Genomic DNA, 17,132 nt, shown 5'->3' with positions numbered 1-17,132 from the left:
ATGGGGGAAAGATAAACAGATAAAACTCTAAATAAAATTGATCTTGACGTATATGAAGGACATTTTAAAAAAACTTGAAAAAACGTTCACTGCTCGCTCAGGGTCTCGCCATCTTACGTAGGGCACCACCATTTTACCTAGGGCACCGCCATCTTACCTAGTTAAACGTGCTCTGACTGTACAGACGCGAGTAGCCTTGATACCTGCGTAATATGTATCCCATGCTAATATTGCACCCAGAGACTTGGTGAACACTATACCGCTACGGTCAAACCTCCTTGTTGTGCTTATGTTACTTCCTTTTTGAAAGGAAATGATTGTACATTTGTGATTATGAAATAAAACAAAATTCAGCTTTGATTTTCTTTCTTTTTATTTGATGTTTGAAAGTGACAACTATTGCAGTAATATGAACCATCGAAAAAAAAGAGATATTTCGATATTAGAAGCAATTTGGCTGCCACAACATCTTAAACTTCTGATAAGAAAATTATAATTTCTGTCATTAAAAAGCATTAGGTTCTCATCAAGATAGACTTATTTCTAGTTTTCTTTTTCAAATTGAATAATTTGATATTTTGCATTTATAAAGACAGGAATATTAACTTCCTGATGACATTGACCCTAATAATGTGGTTTTGATTGATACAATATATCAGAAATACCAAGTGTATACCAGTGGCGGGCGGTGCTTTTTCTGGTAGCGACTTCAACGTATCAATCAAACCCTCAAAAACTATTTTATGGCTATAAAACCTCTACTGCAGCTACAGCTGCGACACATAGAAAATAATCAATAAATTAATGCACAAAAATTGGGTAAAATCCACTTACTATCAGCATTTCATGATTAAATACAAATACTGGAGCTTTTCAGACATTAAAACCAGGCCAGGGGGTGATTTTCCCGGGAAGACAGCGATGAACGTCAATAACGAACGGGCAAACAATGCCCGAAAATGGGGTAAAATCCAGCCGAAAGCAGCATTTATTGATTAAATACAAATACTGGAGCTTTTAGACATCAGAACCGGGCCTGGAGTATCATTTCCCCGGTAAAAAGACAGCGATGAACGTCGATACGTCCATACGTGAAATGACAAAAAAATGCACTAAAATTAGGTAAAATCCACTTCCTAGCATTATTTATTGATTGAATACAAATACTGGGGGTTTTGAGACATTACAACCAGGCCAGGGGGTGATTTTTCCCGGGAAAAGACAGCGATGGACGTCAATGGTGAAACGCCAAAAATTAAACTGGGGTAAAATCCACTTCCTAGCAGCATTTTGTGATTAAATACAAACACTGGAGCTTAAATACAAACACTGGAGCTTTTCAGATATCAGAACTTGGCCCACAATTGAAATATTATTTAGGAATATAGCCATATTTTACTCACCAAAAAGCCTTTTTACACAATATCCATCCTCCTTTCTTTCTTCCTTCTTTCCTATCGCCATCGAAGCTAATGATGAAAGTCGAGCCTGTCCTGTCATATTTCTGGCATAGTCCGTTTTGAAAATAGCATTAAATCAACACAACAATATACTATTTGCTTGTGGAGCTAAGTTAGCGCGTTGAAAGTGCCCCACACACCATTTTCCCGGCTGTAACAGGCTTGCTAGCTTCGGAGTTGACCACCCTTTCTTAATGATGTCCATTTTTTTCTGGAAAATTCCGTCTGGAAAATAGCTTTGTGAGCAAACAGAATCCATTTGTTTTTGCTTCTGTCGGCCATAGTGGGTGGAGTTTGCGATCTCGGCTGCCTCGGGTACTGCTTTGGCCCGCCTACTAGCCAATCATAGTTTGTGAAAGCAATGACATGTCCCAGCCAGCAAAATGCTAACACTTATGAAAAATCATTGTGGGGTTGCCAACTCAAAATCTGATTGGTTAAAAGCAACAGTCTAGTTTAATGCAGCAGAGCCCGCAAGAACTGATTGTGAAGGCTTTGAGGCAGACCTGATCTGGCAACAAATAATGGCTGAAATGCTTCAATATGAAAACACACATCTGGAAGCAGTGCAACCAGGGGGAAAAGCAATGAAAGGAAGCTAACAGACCATTTGGAATAATAAGTATTGATGGACAAAATATAATATGATTCAGATATTTCTTAGGCCAGCAGAGAAGGCCTTGAAGGCCCTGACGGCCCGCCACTGGTGTATATTGTATGTAAGTAAAACATTTGTACTCCCTATTAAAACCATGAATATGCAGGTCAAAATTGTGAATTCAGGGATGGCTTATACGTGAGAAATCGTAAAATTCAACAATTTTAAAGGTGCAGCTTATACGCGAGGGTGGCTTATATGCGAGTAAATACGGTATATATATATTCATAAATACATAGATACATATACTATATACACCCTAGCAAATGCCTCATGTTGTCCATGATTAGATTTTTTGACTGGGAGTCTGATTTAGTTTCTAAAGTTCCTCCATACAAACTGTTTTCAATTGTGAAACACTTCAATTGACAGATGGCTCCGAGGTGATTGATTATGACAAATAGAAAACCAAGAGAACAAACGCTCTTATAAAATATTATAATATTCATTACAAGACATGCATGATGCTAATTTCGCTGATCATAAATGTGTAATGTCAAATGCGGTAAAAGTGAAATAATATTAGACCTCCCCCATTAGGCTTGCCTAGTCTGTGCAAATGTGGGTTCGCCTTGCTTGTAAACATTATATAATGGACACTCTAGCTAGGTATAAAGTTAGGTGTGAAATATCCAGTCCACCATATCCTGGTTTAGAATTGACATGTCGCGATATAATATGTGAGCAACACAGAAAAATACGCCTACACCAGTGGTTAAGCCCAGCAAGATAGCCGGGCCTTACATTTTAGCATGAAGTGTATTTGTTGATGTGTGTTCCTGTGAGAACGCTGTATTGTCCTTTGACAGACGAGAACCCTCACGATGCCTCAGGCATATGCATGCCTTTACATGACACTCATGCTATACGTCTCCACCAAGATCTCCGCACTTTTTGGGCGCACAATGACAAAGACAGAGATGGATGTTTTGGGACTTTGGGAGACAGAACGAACAACCTGATGAGATGGATAAGGGAAGATAATGTTTGTTGAATCTTTGTGTTTGTGTGCATGTGTGACAGGCCATTCTGTGCAATTAATTACCCTCCCTCCTCTCTGCTCATTGAGGAGGCGGGAAAGTGCTAAATCAGTGGTTCTTAACCTTGTTGGAGCAACCGAACCACAGCAGTTTATATGCGCATTCACCAAACCCTACTTTAGTGTAAAATAAAATATGATTGGCCAAGCAATGTCACATGATCGTCTGCAGCCAGTGATGGTCGAGCAGGGCATTTTATTGTGACTAGACATGATATGTGTCTTGACCTCCACGGCAGAGGGTCCACCGAACCCGAGACCGATCCCCTGGGGTTCGATTGTACCCAGGTTAAGAACCACTGCGCCAAATAAAGTTGTGAACACTGATTTCAAAGAGATCAAATTCTGTGAGTTGCAGCAGGTCTTAAAGAAAATGAAGAGCACAACATTCATGCGAGTCTCTCCAAAATTGTTGCAATGCATCTTATTTTGTTTTACAAAGTAAACAGCATCTCAGAAAAGTGAGTATACCCTCTGATTTCTGCTATTTTTTAATTACCGTATTTTCGCGCATTTTGACCGCTGCCGCATATTAGCCATAACCTTAAAATTGTCTTAAAATTGTTGAATTTTACAATTTCTCTCGTATAAGATTTTGTTCACAATTTTCACCTCCACATTCATGGTTTTAATAAGGAGTACAAATGTGTTACTATGAAGCGAGCAGTACAACCAGAAGTGTGTCCGTAGAGATCTAGTTTTCACCAAGTCTCTGGGTGCAATAAAAGCATGAGATACACGTCACACAGGTATCAAGGCTGATATTTTAACAGTGGCGGTCCGTGCATTTTCTCGTAGCGCCTTCAACGAATCAATCCAACCCTCAAAAACTATTTTATGGCTATGAAACCTTGACTACAGCTGCGACAAGTAAAAAATAATCAATAAATCAATGCACAAAAATGGCGTAAAATCCACTTCCTAGCAGCATTTATTGATTAAATACAAATACTGGAGCTTTTCGACATTACAACCGGGCCAGGGGGGTGATTTCCCCGGGAAAAAGACAGCGATGAACGGTGATACATCCATACGCTTTTCAGATATCAGAACCGGGCCCGGAGTATCATTTCCCCGGGAAAAAGACAGCGATGAATGTCGATACGTCCATACGCGAAGCGGCAAAAAAATGCACTAAAATGGGGTAAAATCCACTTCCTAGCAGCATTTATTGATTAAATACAAATACTGGAGCTTTTCAGACATTACAACCGTACCAGGGGGGTGATTTCCCCGGGAAAAGACAGTGATGGACGTCAATGGCGAAACGGCTAAAATAGCACTAAAATGGGGTAAAATCCACTTCCTAGCAGCATTTAGTGATTAAATACAAACACTGGAGCTTTTCAGATATCAGAACCGGGGCCACAATTGAAATATTATTTCGATCAACCTTAACGACTATTGGGATGTGCTGACATGGTAAACACTACGAACACATCTATCACATGTATCAAGGCTACTCGCGTCTGCCAGTCAGAGCACGTTTAACTACGGTAAGATGGTGGTGCCCTGAGCGAGCAATGGCAGGCAGAAGTAAGTTAGTTTTTTCATGTTTTATGCAAGATACGGTTATTTTTTTTCTTGAATTTCATTCGATGTCAAAATAAATTTTGTTTAGCGTTTTATCTGTTTATCTTTTCTCTATTTTGAAATAAATGACCATGTCAGCCGCATTGTCTTGCGTTTTGGCGTTCTTTTTTACCTTGCAGTTTCGTGAATGTCAAGTCTAATTTGTGCACATATAAGCAGTACCCTTGAGCCGGTCATCATTTTCTTTAGTTACAAATACAGCGTATATGCGAGAAAATACGGTATATATTTTCATGTTTAGTGTAGAGCTTGCATGATAACACAAATTTACTGTATCTTCAAAATAACGTAAAACACAGCAATGAGTGTATAAAATGCTGCCAATACACCCCAAGTGAAAATGTCAAAATTTGCCCAGAATTGGGACCAATTAGGCATTTTCCCTCCCGGCATAATGCGATAGTTAATATAACAATGTGTCAGGTGTGATTGGGGAAAAGATGTATCACATTCGGCATTGTCACTCTCATATTGGTCACCGGTATTTCAACATGGAACCTCATGCCAAAGAAATTTAGCTGAAGCACGGTGGCTACCACCATACAGTGGTTCAAGAGGACAAGATCCACTCAAAACATCCCTCGCCATGGTCGACCAAAGAAATTGAGTGCGTGCACTAGGTATCGTATCCAAAAGTTGTCCTTGGAAAACAGATTTATGAGTGTTGCCGCCATTGCTGTAGAGGTTGAGGGTGTGAGGGTCAGTCTGTCAGTGCTTAGACCATAAGCCAAACACTGCATATAATTGGTGTGCATGGCTGACGTCCCAGGAAAAAGCCTCTTCTAAAAACGGTGCACAAGGAAGCCCGAAAAAGGTTTGCTGATGACGAGCAGACTGGTAGATTACTTTAACCATAACCTGTTGTCTGATGAATCCAAGACCTATTTGGTTCAGATGGTGCCAAACATGTGTAGCAGCAACCAGAGCAGCTTCTCAGAGAATGGTCTTCCGTGAGACTTGAAATTTCGAGCCAGGGGGCAAATATTTAAACCATGCTGCTCCAATTGACTAAATTATTAACTTCTTCACTTTTCCTGTGTATTGTTTGATATATTTCGAAATAGGAAAGGATTAACTTTGAATAAATAATTACTAATTGGGCACTAAAATTACTAATGGAACTAAATAGGGCAATTGGCTTTTGACAGAACAAGTAATGGCTTGCCCGCGACCCTTGTGAGGATAAGTGGTTCAGTAAATGAATGGGGGAAAAAGTAATGGCTTGTTTCTGGATTTAATATTCTTCATTTATTTCATGGAGACTTTGAACTACAAAATACATATTACAGTATACAAAATTTGTTTTGAAGGCTAGAATGCACAGAGGGTTTGATGGTAGATAAGAAGCCCCAAATCTGTCTAGACAGGTTGTTGGCTCCAGCAGAGAATGTAAACTGCTGAGACCAGTGGTGACCTCCTCCCATCTCCCAAAAAGTGCGCCACAGCCTCCCCTTATTCTTATCCTGTCATTACAGCATTGTTTAGACATGGACAAAACACACCTTGCCACACTTCAAGTCACCCTATGGCAGGGGTAGGGAACCTATGGCTCGGGAGCCACATGTGGCTCTTTCGATGGGTGCATCTGGCTCTTCGCTAACCTGTGAGCTAAAATATGGAACCTGCTGGTGACAGAACTGAGATACTACGTCCAGTGCTGCTTTAGTCTTCTTTTTTTGCGTTAGACTCTGCTAGAATGCAAACTCTCATTGATTAGCAACTGCATAAGAATGTTGTTTTTTCACTTTAAAAGTGGTGAAATTACTAAAATAAAAGACACCCATTTACATGTATTTTGACTTTTAAAACCGGAGTATGGCTCTCAAGGAATAACATTAGAAAATATGAATTGTTTATGGCTCTCTTCGTCAAAAAGGTTCCCGACCCCTGCCCTATGGGATTACCTAAAATGACCCATGAAGGTGGGATAACTAGAAATAACTTTGGACAGTACGTACTGGAGGTGCATAAGTGTACATAAGCATAGATTATCCGCAAAGTGTAATCGCAGGACATTTAGAGCGCAAAACACTACCAGCACATCTCAAGGAATACATTTTATTCTAATTTAGGTATTACAAACTCTCTTTATAATACTTGCATATAACATCACCTTCACTCTTGTCCCATCTGTGTGTGTCCACAACCAAGTTGACATGTTTTCATAAGTTCATCATCCTAAACTAAACAACAACACAAACTCAAAATCCGGCTCTGCAGAGCGGATTTAAGGATTGGGTATGATTCCCCCCCACATTCGGATTCCTTTGTTATGTATGGACAACAAAATCCCTTATGTTTCATGAATGACAAGTTTCAAACAGAAAACAAAGTCCTACTAAAAAAAGGACATCCACTCTTGTTTTAGTTCAAACACAGTGGAGTTGTGAATTAGAAAATCTAAACCCTATGCTATTTCCCTAAAGGGAAAATTATAAAACCTTTGACAATCCTAATACTAATGTTTACTTAATGTCTGGCCAATGTTGATGGTGTCTACCAGTTAAGTCATGCAAAACTAATCTTTGATGGTTGAGAACCAATGAACTGGACATTGTTGATATAATATCCAGAAAAGGGTCAGTGGAGCTGTGTGAATTAAGTCTGGAGGCAGGTTGACGTTAAAAAATTCTTTGTTGACAATATCTGTACAATTGGAAGTATTATTACACTATTATAAATTTAATTTACAACATGGGATTTGTTGAAGGAGAAAAAAGCCAATTATCTGCAGATTTATCTCATTCATTCCTTCATTTAAAGAACCGCTAATCCTCACAAGGGGCGCGGAAGGGCTGGAACCTATCCTAGCTAATTATGGGCTACAGGCGGGGGACACTGAATCGGTGGCCATCCAATCACAGGGCACAAGGAGACGGGCAACCGCACACACACACTCCTCCTACCTATGGGCAATTTAGAGTGTCCATCCAACCAACTTCCATACTGCGCATCCTCGAAAGGGTTGCGGGGGTTGCTGGAGCCTAACCAAGCTGACTTCGGGGCAAGAGGCAGACTGCATCCTAGACTGGTCGCCAGTCAGTCGTAGGGCACACAGAGAGACAAACGACCATACGCACTCACAATCATACCACTACCAGAGCTGCCAACCTCCGTCGACCCCATTTCAGGAGTACCCTTGTCCCATCGCAGGAGTTTATTCGGAGTTAATGCGATTCACCCAAAAATCGATATCAAATGTAAAAAAATAAAATAAATCAAACTGTTATCATGTTTTTACATTAATTAAAATATTGTGTTTTTGCAAACTATTCCAAAAATACAGTTTAATGAAAATAAGTTTATCTTTGTGTTTGGGTCCTTCTACGTGCGTTTTACAGTCAGTAATCCCACTATGTCACGCTGAAGGTGCACATGTATGTTGTGCAATGTGCAAATGTCGGTCCTTTGGAGACGGCTTCAACATGTGATATTTTGTCGAATAAGAAGCAATAAACTTCTGCGACTGTCTGGATTTCTTAAAAGTTTCATCCAAATTGTGATCCATTTTGCGCTTATTCCGAGGAGGCATATTGATAAGTGCTGTGTACTCCTACTTGAACTTCCTTTAGAACAGGGGTCTCAAACTTGCGGCCCGCGGGCCAACTGCGGCCCTCGGGACGATAATTTGCGGCCCCCGTCTTAATATGAAAGATCGATTTTTTTTTTTTTTTAATTTTTTTTTTTTTTTTACCCCTTTCCCCATGATGGCGCCGTTTAAGTGGCAGCCAGTGGCAGTAGCTCTGTCCACTCATGTTTTTCTTGTTTTACAGCATGTTTTACATGAAAAATTAGAGGGAACATTGACATGCACCTGCTTGTGGCAGGTGTGATACTGGTGTGCCGATAGCGAGCAATGATGATGTCGTGACCGGATGATTCGCCTAAAGACGTTTCGCCGACGGACGTTTGACAGACGGACAGGTCGTACTAGTATTTGTTAGTTTAATGACAAATACTAGTATTTGTATTTAATCATTAAACGCTGTTTTCAGCTGGATTTGACCGAATTTGAGAGCATTTTGAGCCGTTTGGCGAATGGACGTTTATAGACGTTTTTTTGCCTCCATCGCGATATCATCCAGTATTTGTATTTAATCATTAAATGCTGTTTTAGGATGGATTTGACCCGATTGCTGTCATTTTACGGCTCGGTTCTGCTACATCTGCCTGCCCAAGGGTGCTTACTCCCGGACTGCCATTGATGGTAGACGAACATTGATTTTTACTATAATTTGGACAACACCGGCGGCGGGCCGGATTAAAAATCCTAACGGGCCGTATATGGCCCGCGGGCCGAGGTTGAAAAACTTGTACACACACGATCCGGCGGGGCGAGCGTTCGAATCCCGTTTCGGCGAAACCTCCGTTCGGCCGAATAAACGTTCGGTGGAACGTCCATTCGGCGACCTGCCCGTCTGTCAAACGTCCGTCGGCGAAACGTCTTTAGGCGAATCATCCGAGTACCGATGATGTCGCTCACACTGGTACTCAGTGCGCTCAGGGAGGTTGTCTTTCTGCTCAGACCAACAAAAAATTAGAGGGAACTTTGGTTCGGAGCTGAATGAACCAATCACGGTAAGGTATACGGCTCTGGAGGGCGGGACATCGGCCGGGCTGTCCAGTGTCTCGCTCACTCACTCATTCATTCCTCCAATCAGCTGGGCGGAGGAGAAGCCGTGAGGCCGATCACTCCGCTCGGCGCGCACACTCCTCCGCTGCTCTCAGCATAGAACTGAATGAGGCGCTATGATCCGTGATCCAGCCTGTGTCAGTGTCTGTAGCCATCTCCGCGATTGAAACGGAGAGCGAAAGTGCACATGCGCCACAAACCCGCGCGACTGAATGTGAAAGATCAACCCGAGACTCATTCCAAGTGGAAAAACATATTACAGAGCCCCAGAGATGTCTCTTTCAAAGCCTGCCGTGAAGAGAAAGGTCGGTGATGAGCACAGACAGTTTCAAGAAAAGTGGGGAGTGCAATATTTTTTTGTTGAACACAGGGGCACCCCGACGTGTCTCATTTACACTGAAAAAGTTGCGGTGCACAAGAAATACAATTTGAAACGTAATTGTACTACGAGACATGCTGAGGAGTACGAAAAATACCAGGGAGATGAGAGAGCCAACCAGGTTGCCAGTCTTAAAACACGTCTTCTGAGGCAACAGGATCTCTTCAAGAAGGCTACCAAAGACAGTAATGCAGCAGTCAAAGCTAGCTACGCCGTTTGTGAGTTGATTGATCCTGTGCTAAGTGATCCCAAATGGCTCATGGACTTGGCTTTTCTTGTTGATATCACACATGAGCTTAATGTACTGAACAAGAAGCTACAAGGCCAGGGGCAACTTGTCAGTGCTGCCTATGACAACGTGAGAGCATTCTGCACTAAACTTGTTATGGAAAGCCCAGCTCTCTCAGACAAACCTTTGCCATTTCCCAGCATGCAAGGCTCTCGTGGATGCAGGCACACCATTCAGTGGTGAGAAGTATGTTGAGGCCATTTCGAACCTACAGGAGGAATTTGATCACAGATTTGCAGACTTCAAGACACACAAAGCCACATTTCAAATTTTTGCGGACCCCTTCTCCTTTGATGTGCAAGATTCCCCTCCTGAGCTTCAAATGGAGCTCATTGACCTGCAGAGCAACTCTGCACTCAAAGCCAAGTTCAGGGAGGTGAGTGGAGAAGCAGACAAGCTTGGGCAATTTTTGAGAGAGTTGACCCCCAGCTTCCCTGAACTTTCCCGAAGGTTCAAGCGGACCATGTGCCTTTTTGGGAGCACATACTTGTGTGAGAAGCTCTTCTCCACCTTGAACTTCAATAAGTCCAAGTACAGGTCCAGACTTACTGATGAGCATCTTCAAGCTCTACTGAGGGTCTCCACTGCTTCCTCCCTCAAGCCAAATGTGACTATGTGAGAAGAAGCGCTGCCAGGTCTCTAGCAGCAAGGAGTAGGCAAGAGAAGCCGTGTTCAGAATATTTCATGTTCAATGTTCCATTCAAGTTCAGAAAGTTAAAGGTTAAAGAGCTGTTAATACAGACATTTGAAACGGAATAAAAATAATTCATTTTCTCTACTTAGCCAGCCAGTGTATATCTACTGTATGCTCATTAGTATTATTTGGTTTTGTATTACTGATTGATTTATTTTTTATTCATCTTTAAGTTAATTTATTTAATTCATTATTTTTTGTTAAAAAATAAAGATATTTGATAACGTTGGAATGTTTTATCAGTGCTTTTCTTGTGGAAATCCTGATGCGGCCCAGTCTCACCCAGACTCGGCCTCTAGCGGCCCCCAGGTAATTTGAGTTCGAGACCCCTGCTTTAGAACAACCCCGGAAATGATAGGATTTGTTTCAAAACAAAAGACTGGTGGTTTATTCAGCCTTAACAATACTTACTTCCCTTATAAAAAAAAAGGAAAACAAAAATGTTAAAGTCATTGAGGCTACCTATGCAATATATTCCGATACGATTGCCATGCTGAAGTCGCAAAATAATAATAATAATCGGACATATGCCCTGTCGTCATCATCAACAACAAAAAGCCTACTTGTCATCACACCCAGAAACTGCGTATAAGACAAGACAAATCATTCGTCAGAACTTGTAACTCGGATGATTCACAATGCCCTCGTATTACCAAATTCTCCCGGTTTACAAAGCAGTTGAATCAAGGTGGTGGAAGCCGTAGCAATGATGTGAATTTCGAGGTATTTAAATAGGAAATTTGGTACTTTTCCAAAATGGTTGCTTCAAAAAAAAATCAAGTGACAATTTTTTGGGATTTCCGGAGTTTAGGGAGGTTGTCTGGAGTCCCAGAATTTGCGTTGCATTTCCGGGTAAACTACAGAAATTCCGGAGTAGGTGGCAGCTCTGCACTACCAGCAGGAATTGGGCCTGCGCCTGCCCGCACCGAAGTCAGGCATCTACACCACGAGGCGCCTCTCTGTCTATTTTAACCCTGTGTATTAGTCAGTCCTGGTTGGATCGCCTTGTGTCAACTAGTGTTCACGTGTGCTCTCCCCATGTCCAGTGCTCCTCATCTCTCTGTGTCTTCCCAGTAAGGTTGGATTTTTGTTCTTTGGTTTTTAAGTCCCTGTTATTTTTGAGAAGCTCCCAATGCATTAATGTTTTGTTAGTGCACCTTCACTCCCTATCTCTTCCTGCTTCCACTGCATTTGGGTCCTACCATGCATGCTCTGCACACCGCGATGTAACATTCCTACACAACACGTATTTACAATTCGCCAATAAAACGATTGAATTTCTTTGAAATAAAAAGACAACAAATAAAAGGCTGGCTGCCACATTAAGGAAACTAGTATGTCTAGCATGCATAGACCACATGCACCATTGATTCGCTTTTTTGGTTTATTTTACAAAGAAAAGGACTAAGGGTTGAGGCTCAGCAAAGACCAATCTATCCAAAAGTACCCCTTGACATGATAGTGGGATTTTAAAACCAGTCATAAACCAATAATTGTTTAATCGTTCCTGTAGGTGTATATTTCCATCGTCGAAACCGGATTAACGTGGAGTCTTGAACGCAGACGACTGGACAAGAAAGTTATATATAACCTATTTAATAACGATCTTCATAATACAAATAATGTCTTATGGTAAAAAAAAACTGTGGCGCTATCAGAAGGCGGTTTCATCTTACTGAAGAAACTTGGGCTACATTTCTCAATACCGAAAATAAGTCACATAACAAATTTTATGTCCACCATTATAAAGAATAAAAAATGTTTTCATCTCACTTGTCTCCCTCTATACTTTTAAACTAATGTATTCTAAATGTAATTAGGCTCTGAAATTATCACTGTCATTTTAACTAAATGATCAAATATGTAAAAATTAAAGGAACAATATACAAAACATTATCCCAGTAAGGAACATGACTCAATCAATCCCTGATTGGCCCATACAATTCCATTTCATGGAAAAATTTTAGATGACAATTTGAGCAGTTGATTTATTTATTTATTTATTTTTGAGGAAGGAGGTGGGGTCTGAGCTCTCCTGGCCATATAATTAAAATGTGCAACTCTAAACCCTCTTCACACCACAGGATAATCAGTCGTAACAATTTATAGATCAGTAATTTCCTGACTACGGTCTAAACTTAAAATGAGACTTTGATTGTTACGTCCATATTCCGCTTCACGCGATCAGTTCCTCAACACCATAGTAATCTTGCTCTGAGTCAACAAGGGATTGTGGCAATCCTCAGGCGTCGCGAAATGGTGTTCTACGGTCCACAAGCATGCGTACAGAGGCAGACTAGCAATACCTCTTTAGAACCTGAAAGAGCGGGAGATTAAACAGCATATTCATGTACTTTAAAACATTAAACAAGTGAATATATAATTGCCGTGATTGGCTGGCAGCCAATTCAGGATGTACCTGCATCCTGCACATTGTTAGGTAGGATTGGCTGCAGCAAACCCGCTACCCTTGTGAGGATAAGTGGTGAATAAATGAATGAATATATGATTGTGAATATGACCCCAACTTGAGAGTTTAAATTCTACACTCAAATTAGAGACTTGCTAATATTTACTATGACAATTTAATAACAGTGCATTAAATAAATAAAACATCTACTGCTGCCGTTTGTGTTATTGCAAATAATGTGGGCCAATGAATGCTCTTTACATTCTACATTTGTGAGTGACCGTTTATGGTTACACATCACTGATGAGGACAGAACACGGTACATTATGAGGAAGTGAAGCAATGGCTGAAATTCTGCAGTTACCCCACACCCACACAATTACATTAAGTGGTATTGCAGGCAAATACAAGGATGTCATTGACTGTCACCAAAGAGAATTATTGTCACAGTCCACCTTGACAGACACCTTGACTGCAACTTATAGTCATTCTGTCGTTATGTCTTTTAGAAAATGATTGGCTCGATATCACAATCTGCAAGACATGGTTAGAGAAACGCCTTATTTGTAGATTTGTAGATGATGCAGTAAGTGTCATATTTTCTGATTTACATTTCAAAAAGATACTGGTGTTGGGATTATGTTGTAAAAATTATTGAACTGTGAACTCTAAAATGAGACTTAAGACAACAGCTTTCAGCATCCTTTTAAGGTGCTACTCTTGGAATATAAATATATTAAAATATATATTTAAAAAATCTAAATCTAAATATATATAAAACCTTTTAAAAACGTGTGACCAAACTGCCCAATCTTGAGCCTCTTACCCTCGATGTTCTGTATCTTGCTTTGAAGGAACTGTCACCATATACTAGATCAGTGTTTTGCATTTGAGTTCTTCAACACCCACAATTTGTGTCAGTCTATAGCCAACCATTCTACAGGACTCTCTACTCAATCATATCAAGCCAATCTACAAGTGTGTTATTGTCTAGACACTCTAGATAAAAAAGAGGTGAGCTTAATGCACTTGAGGAACACTTGCCAGAATCTGATCCCATTCACTGTTTAATTTAGTGGATGACTGGAGTCTGTCCAGGAGGGAAAAAATGACCTCTGTTTTGTTCCTTTGATAAACCGCTTACTGTACATAACGTACATACACACTGCAGTACAAAGTATCTGAACAAGGATTCTGTGCTTCGTTATCGAGTTGATAACTGAAATTAAGCCACGATTGTCTGAGAAAATAGTATTGGAGTCAGTACTAGTTCCCTTACCCTCTTGAATTGTCATAGAACCACTCCAAGCAGTAAGCTAACATAAAGTTAAGTGGATGAATAAACTACTATTGGTCATCCTTATTGTCTTTGCAATATATCCAATATAGTTTATAAATCAAATATAGTTGGCTCTTTCACCATCTTTCAGCTAAATGACACTTTCAACATCTGAGCCGGCTTGTCTGTCTGTTAGGCAGATGTATTTTATTTAAAATGTGTTTAGGATTTTCTCAGAAACTCTGGGCCGTTTATCTAGTTACATGCCCATTGGGAATCATATGAATGTGGAGCAGTTCTGTATAGATAAAGCAAATAAAAAGGGAAACACAAAAGAAGCAGCTGTTTTTGAGTGGCTAAGGATGTTGCGAGCTCATTCTTGCTCGTTCCTCACATTTTATTCCACTGGCCAATCATAGTGTTTATTACATCATATATGACCTGTAGCACTTCCTTATTCTGCACACAAATAGTGATTGCTATAGAAGAAAGGGACACCACCGACAAACAACAGAAATTTCCCCAGTAGTGGGTTTTCACACTACTTGTTATGAAGACTAAATCGTAGCAATATGCTAGTAGAAATTATTCATTTTCTGAACCGCTTTATCCTCAGCAGGGTCGTGGCGGGTGCCAGAGCTTATCCAAACTGACTTGGGGCACAAGGTGTTGGACATCCTGAATTGGTGGCCTGCAATCGCAGGGTAGGAGGAGACAAACAACCATTCATGATCTTACTCATATCTAGGGGTAATTTATAGTGTCCAATCAGCCTACCATGTATGTCTTTGGAATGTGGGAGGAAACCCAGGCTAGCCCAGGAGAACATGCGAACTCCACACAGGAGGACAGACCTGGATTTGAACCCAAGAAACCAGAACCGTGAGGCCGGCCGACGCGCTAACCACTCAGTCGCCAGGCCGTGTAGTAGAAAGCACAAGGCAAAAAATAGATGAATGGGATCACTGTGGATGCAGACAAATATACAAAGAAAAAAATGAACCATTGCCCTCTCTCAAGAGGGTTCTTCGTTTTTCTGTTGAGCACACTTAAACTTTTTCTCTGTCCATCTAACCTCTGCTGTTTCCCATGACCACATCTCTCAAGAGTGCTGTAGCAGCATCCAATTTCTCATAGAGGACTATAAATAGACCAATCTGGATCCTGCCTGATGAGTGAGCCAAACAAGCTTGGCTATATAACAACTTATAACAAAACAAAATAACAGAAGGACATTTTGGAAAAACAAACACTAATACAGCCAAGACTGCATTTGAGGACATTCTCCTCTTTACTCAGCCATTCTAATGCCTTTATTGGCTGCCTTCTATAAACCAAGGTCTTCTGTTTCACCAATCATATTAGACAGATACAATTCAACCAACCAAATTATGCTGCAAAATGCCATTAGAATGAAACTATACTTAATAAACTACTTTAAGGTTAAATTATTTTTAGGGTTATGACTCAGACAAAAAAGACCACTTACAGCAGGCCTGAATTACAGCATGTGAGGGTAGACAGTGACATATCCATTCATTCATTCTGAACTGTTAATTCTCACAAGGGTTGGGGGGGATTCTAGAGCCTATCCCAGCTAACTACGGGCAGCAGGCGTTGGCCAGCCAATCACGGGGCACAAGGAGACAAAGGACAACCATTCACACTCGCACTCATACATAGGGGTAATTTAGAGGTTTCAACCAGCCTACAATGAATGTTTTTGGGATGTGGGATTAAACCAGAGTTCCTGGAGAAAAGCCTTGCATGTCCAGGGGGAACATGAAAACTCCACACAGTGAGGACAGACATGGGATCAGACCCACGATCCCAGAACTGTGAGGCCAACACACTCACCACTTGTCCGCTGGGCTGCCGTAAAATAAGTAGACGCGGCTAATTCCTGAAAATTGTTTCCGGCTGCATGTACTGAATAGTAATTGATTCTAGTTGCATTCCTTAAGCAGAGGATGTTTGAAGCTGTTGCATATTTACTGTAAATGTACGTTAAAGGCCCCATGTTGCAGATTTTTACACACCAATTAAATGATAGAATCTTGTTAAACAGTTATTTAAAAAAAACTACACAATCTGCGTAAGCCGATTGGACACTCTAAATTGGCCCTAGGTATGGGTGTGAGTGTCCTGGGTTCAAATCCATGTCGGTCGACCTGTGTGGAGTTTGCATGTTCTCCCCAGGCCTGTGTGGTTTTCCTCCGGGTATTCCGGTTTTGTCCCACATTCCAAAAACATGCATGGTAGGCTAGTTGGACACTCTAAATTGCCACTAGGTATGGGTGTGAGTGTGCATGGTTGTCCATCTCCTCGTGCCCTGCGATTGGCTGGCCACCAATTCAGGATGTCCCCCGCCTCTGGCCCGGAGTTAGCTGGGATAGGCCCAGCACCCCCCGCGACCCTAAAAAGGATGAAGCGGTTCGGAAAATGAGAAGAGATGAGAGACAACTGTGAGATATTAAATTTCTCAGCACTCTAATGAAAAAACATATTTGAAAAAAAACTGTGAAATACCCAAGAACCATTGTTTCGTTTCCAGCAAAATCATGCCATCCAGGATGCAAAATCACGTTGCTTGTCGAAATAATCCAAAACCTGGGCAAAAAAAAGACTACTAGGCAAGAATACTGTGGCAACGACACATCATCAGTACAGATACAGACCAGAACCACCCAAGACCAGT

Source organism: Stigmatopora argus, chromosome 24, assembly GCF_051989625.1.
Source record: "Stigmatopora argus isolate UIUO_Sarg chromosome 24, RoL_Sarg_1.0, whole genome shotgun sequence".
Lineage (NCBI taxonomy): Eukaryota > Metazoa > Chordata > Actinopteri > Syngnathiformes > Syngnathidae > Stigmatopora > Stigmatopora argus.
The sequence above is the reverse complement of the archived record's forward strand: the minus strand, read 5'-3'. Positions refer to the sequence as shown.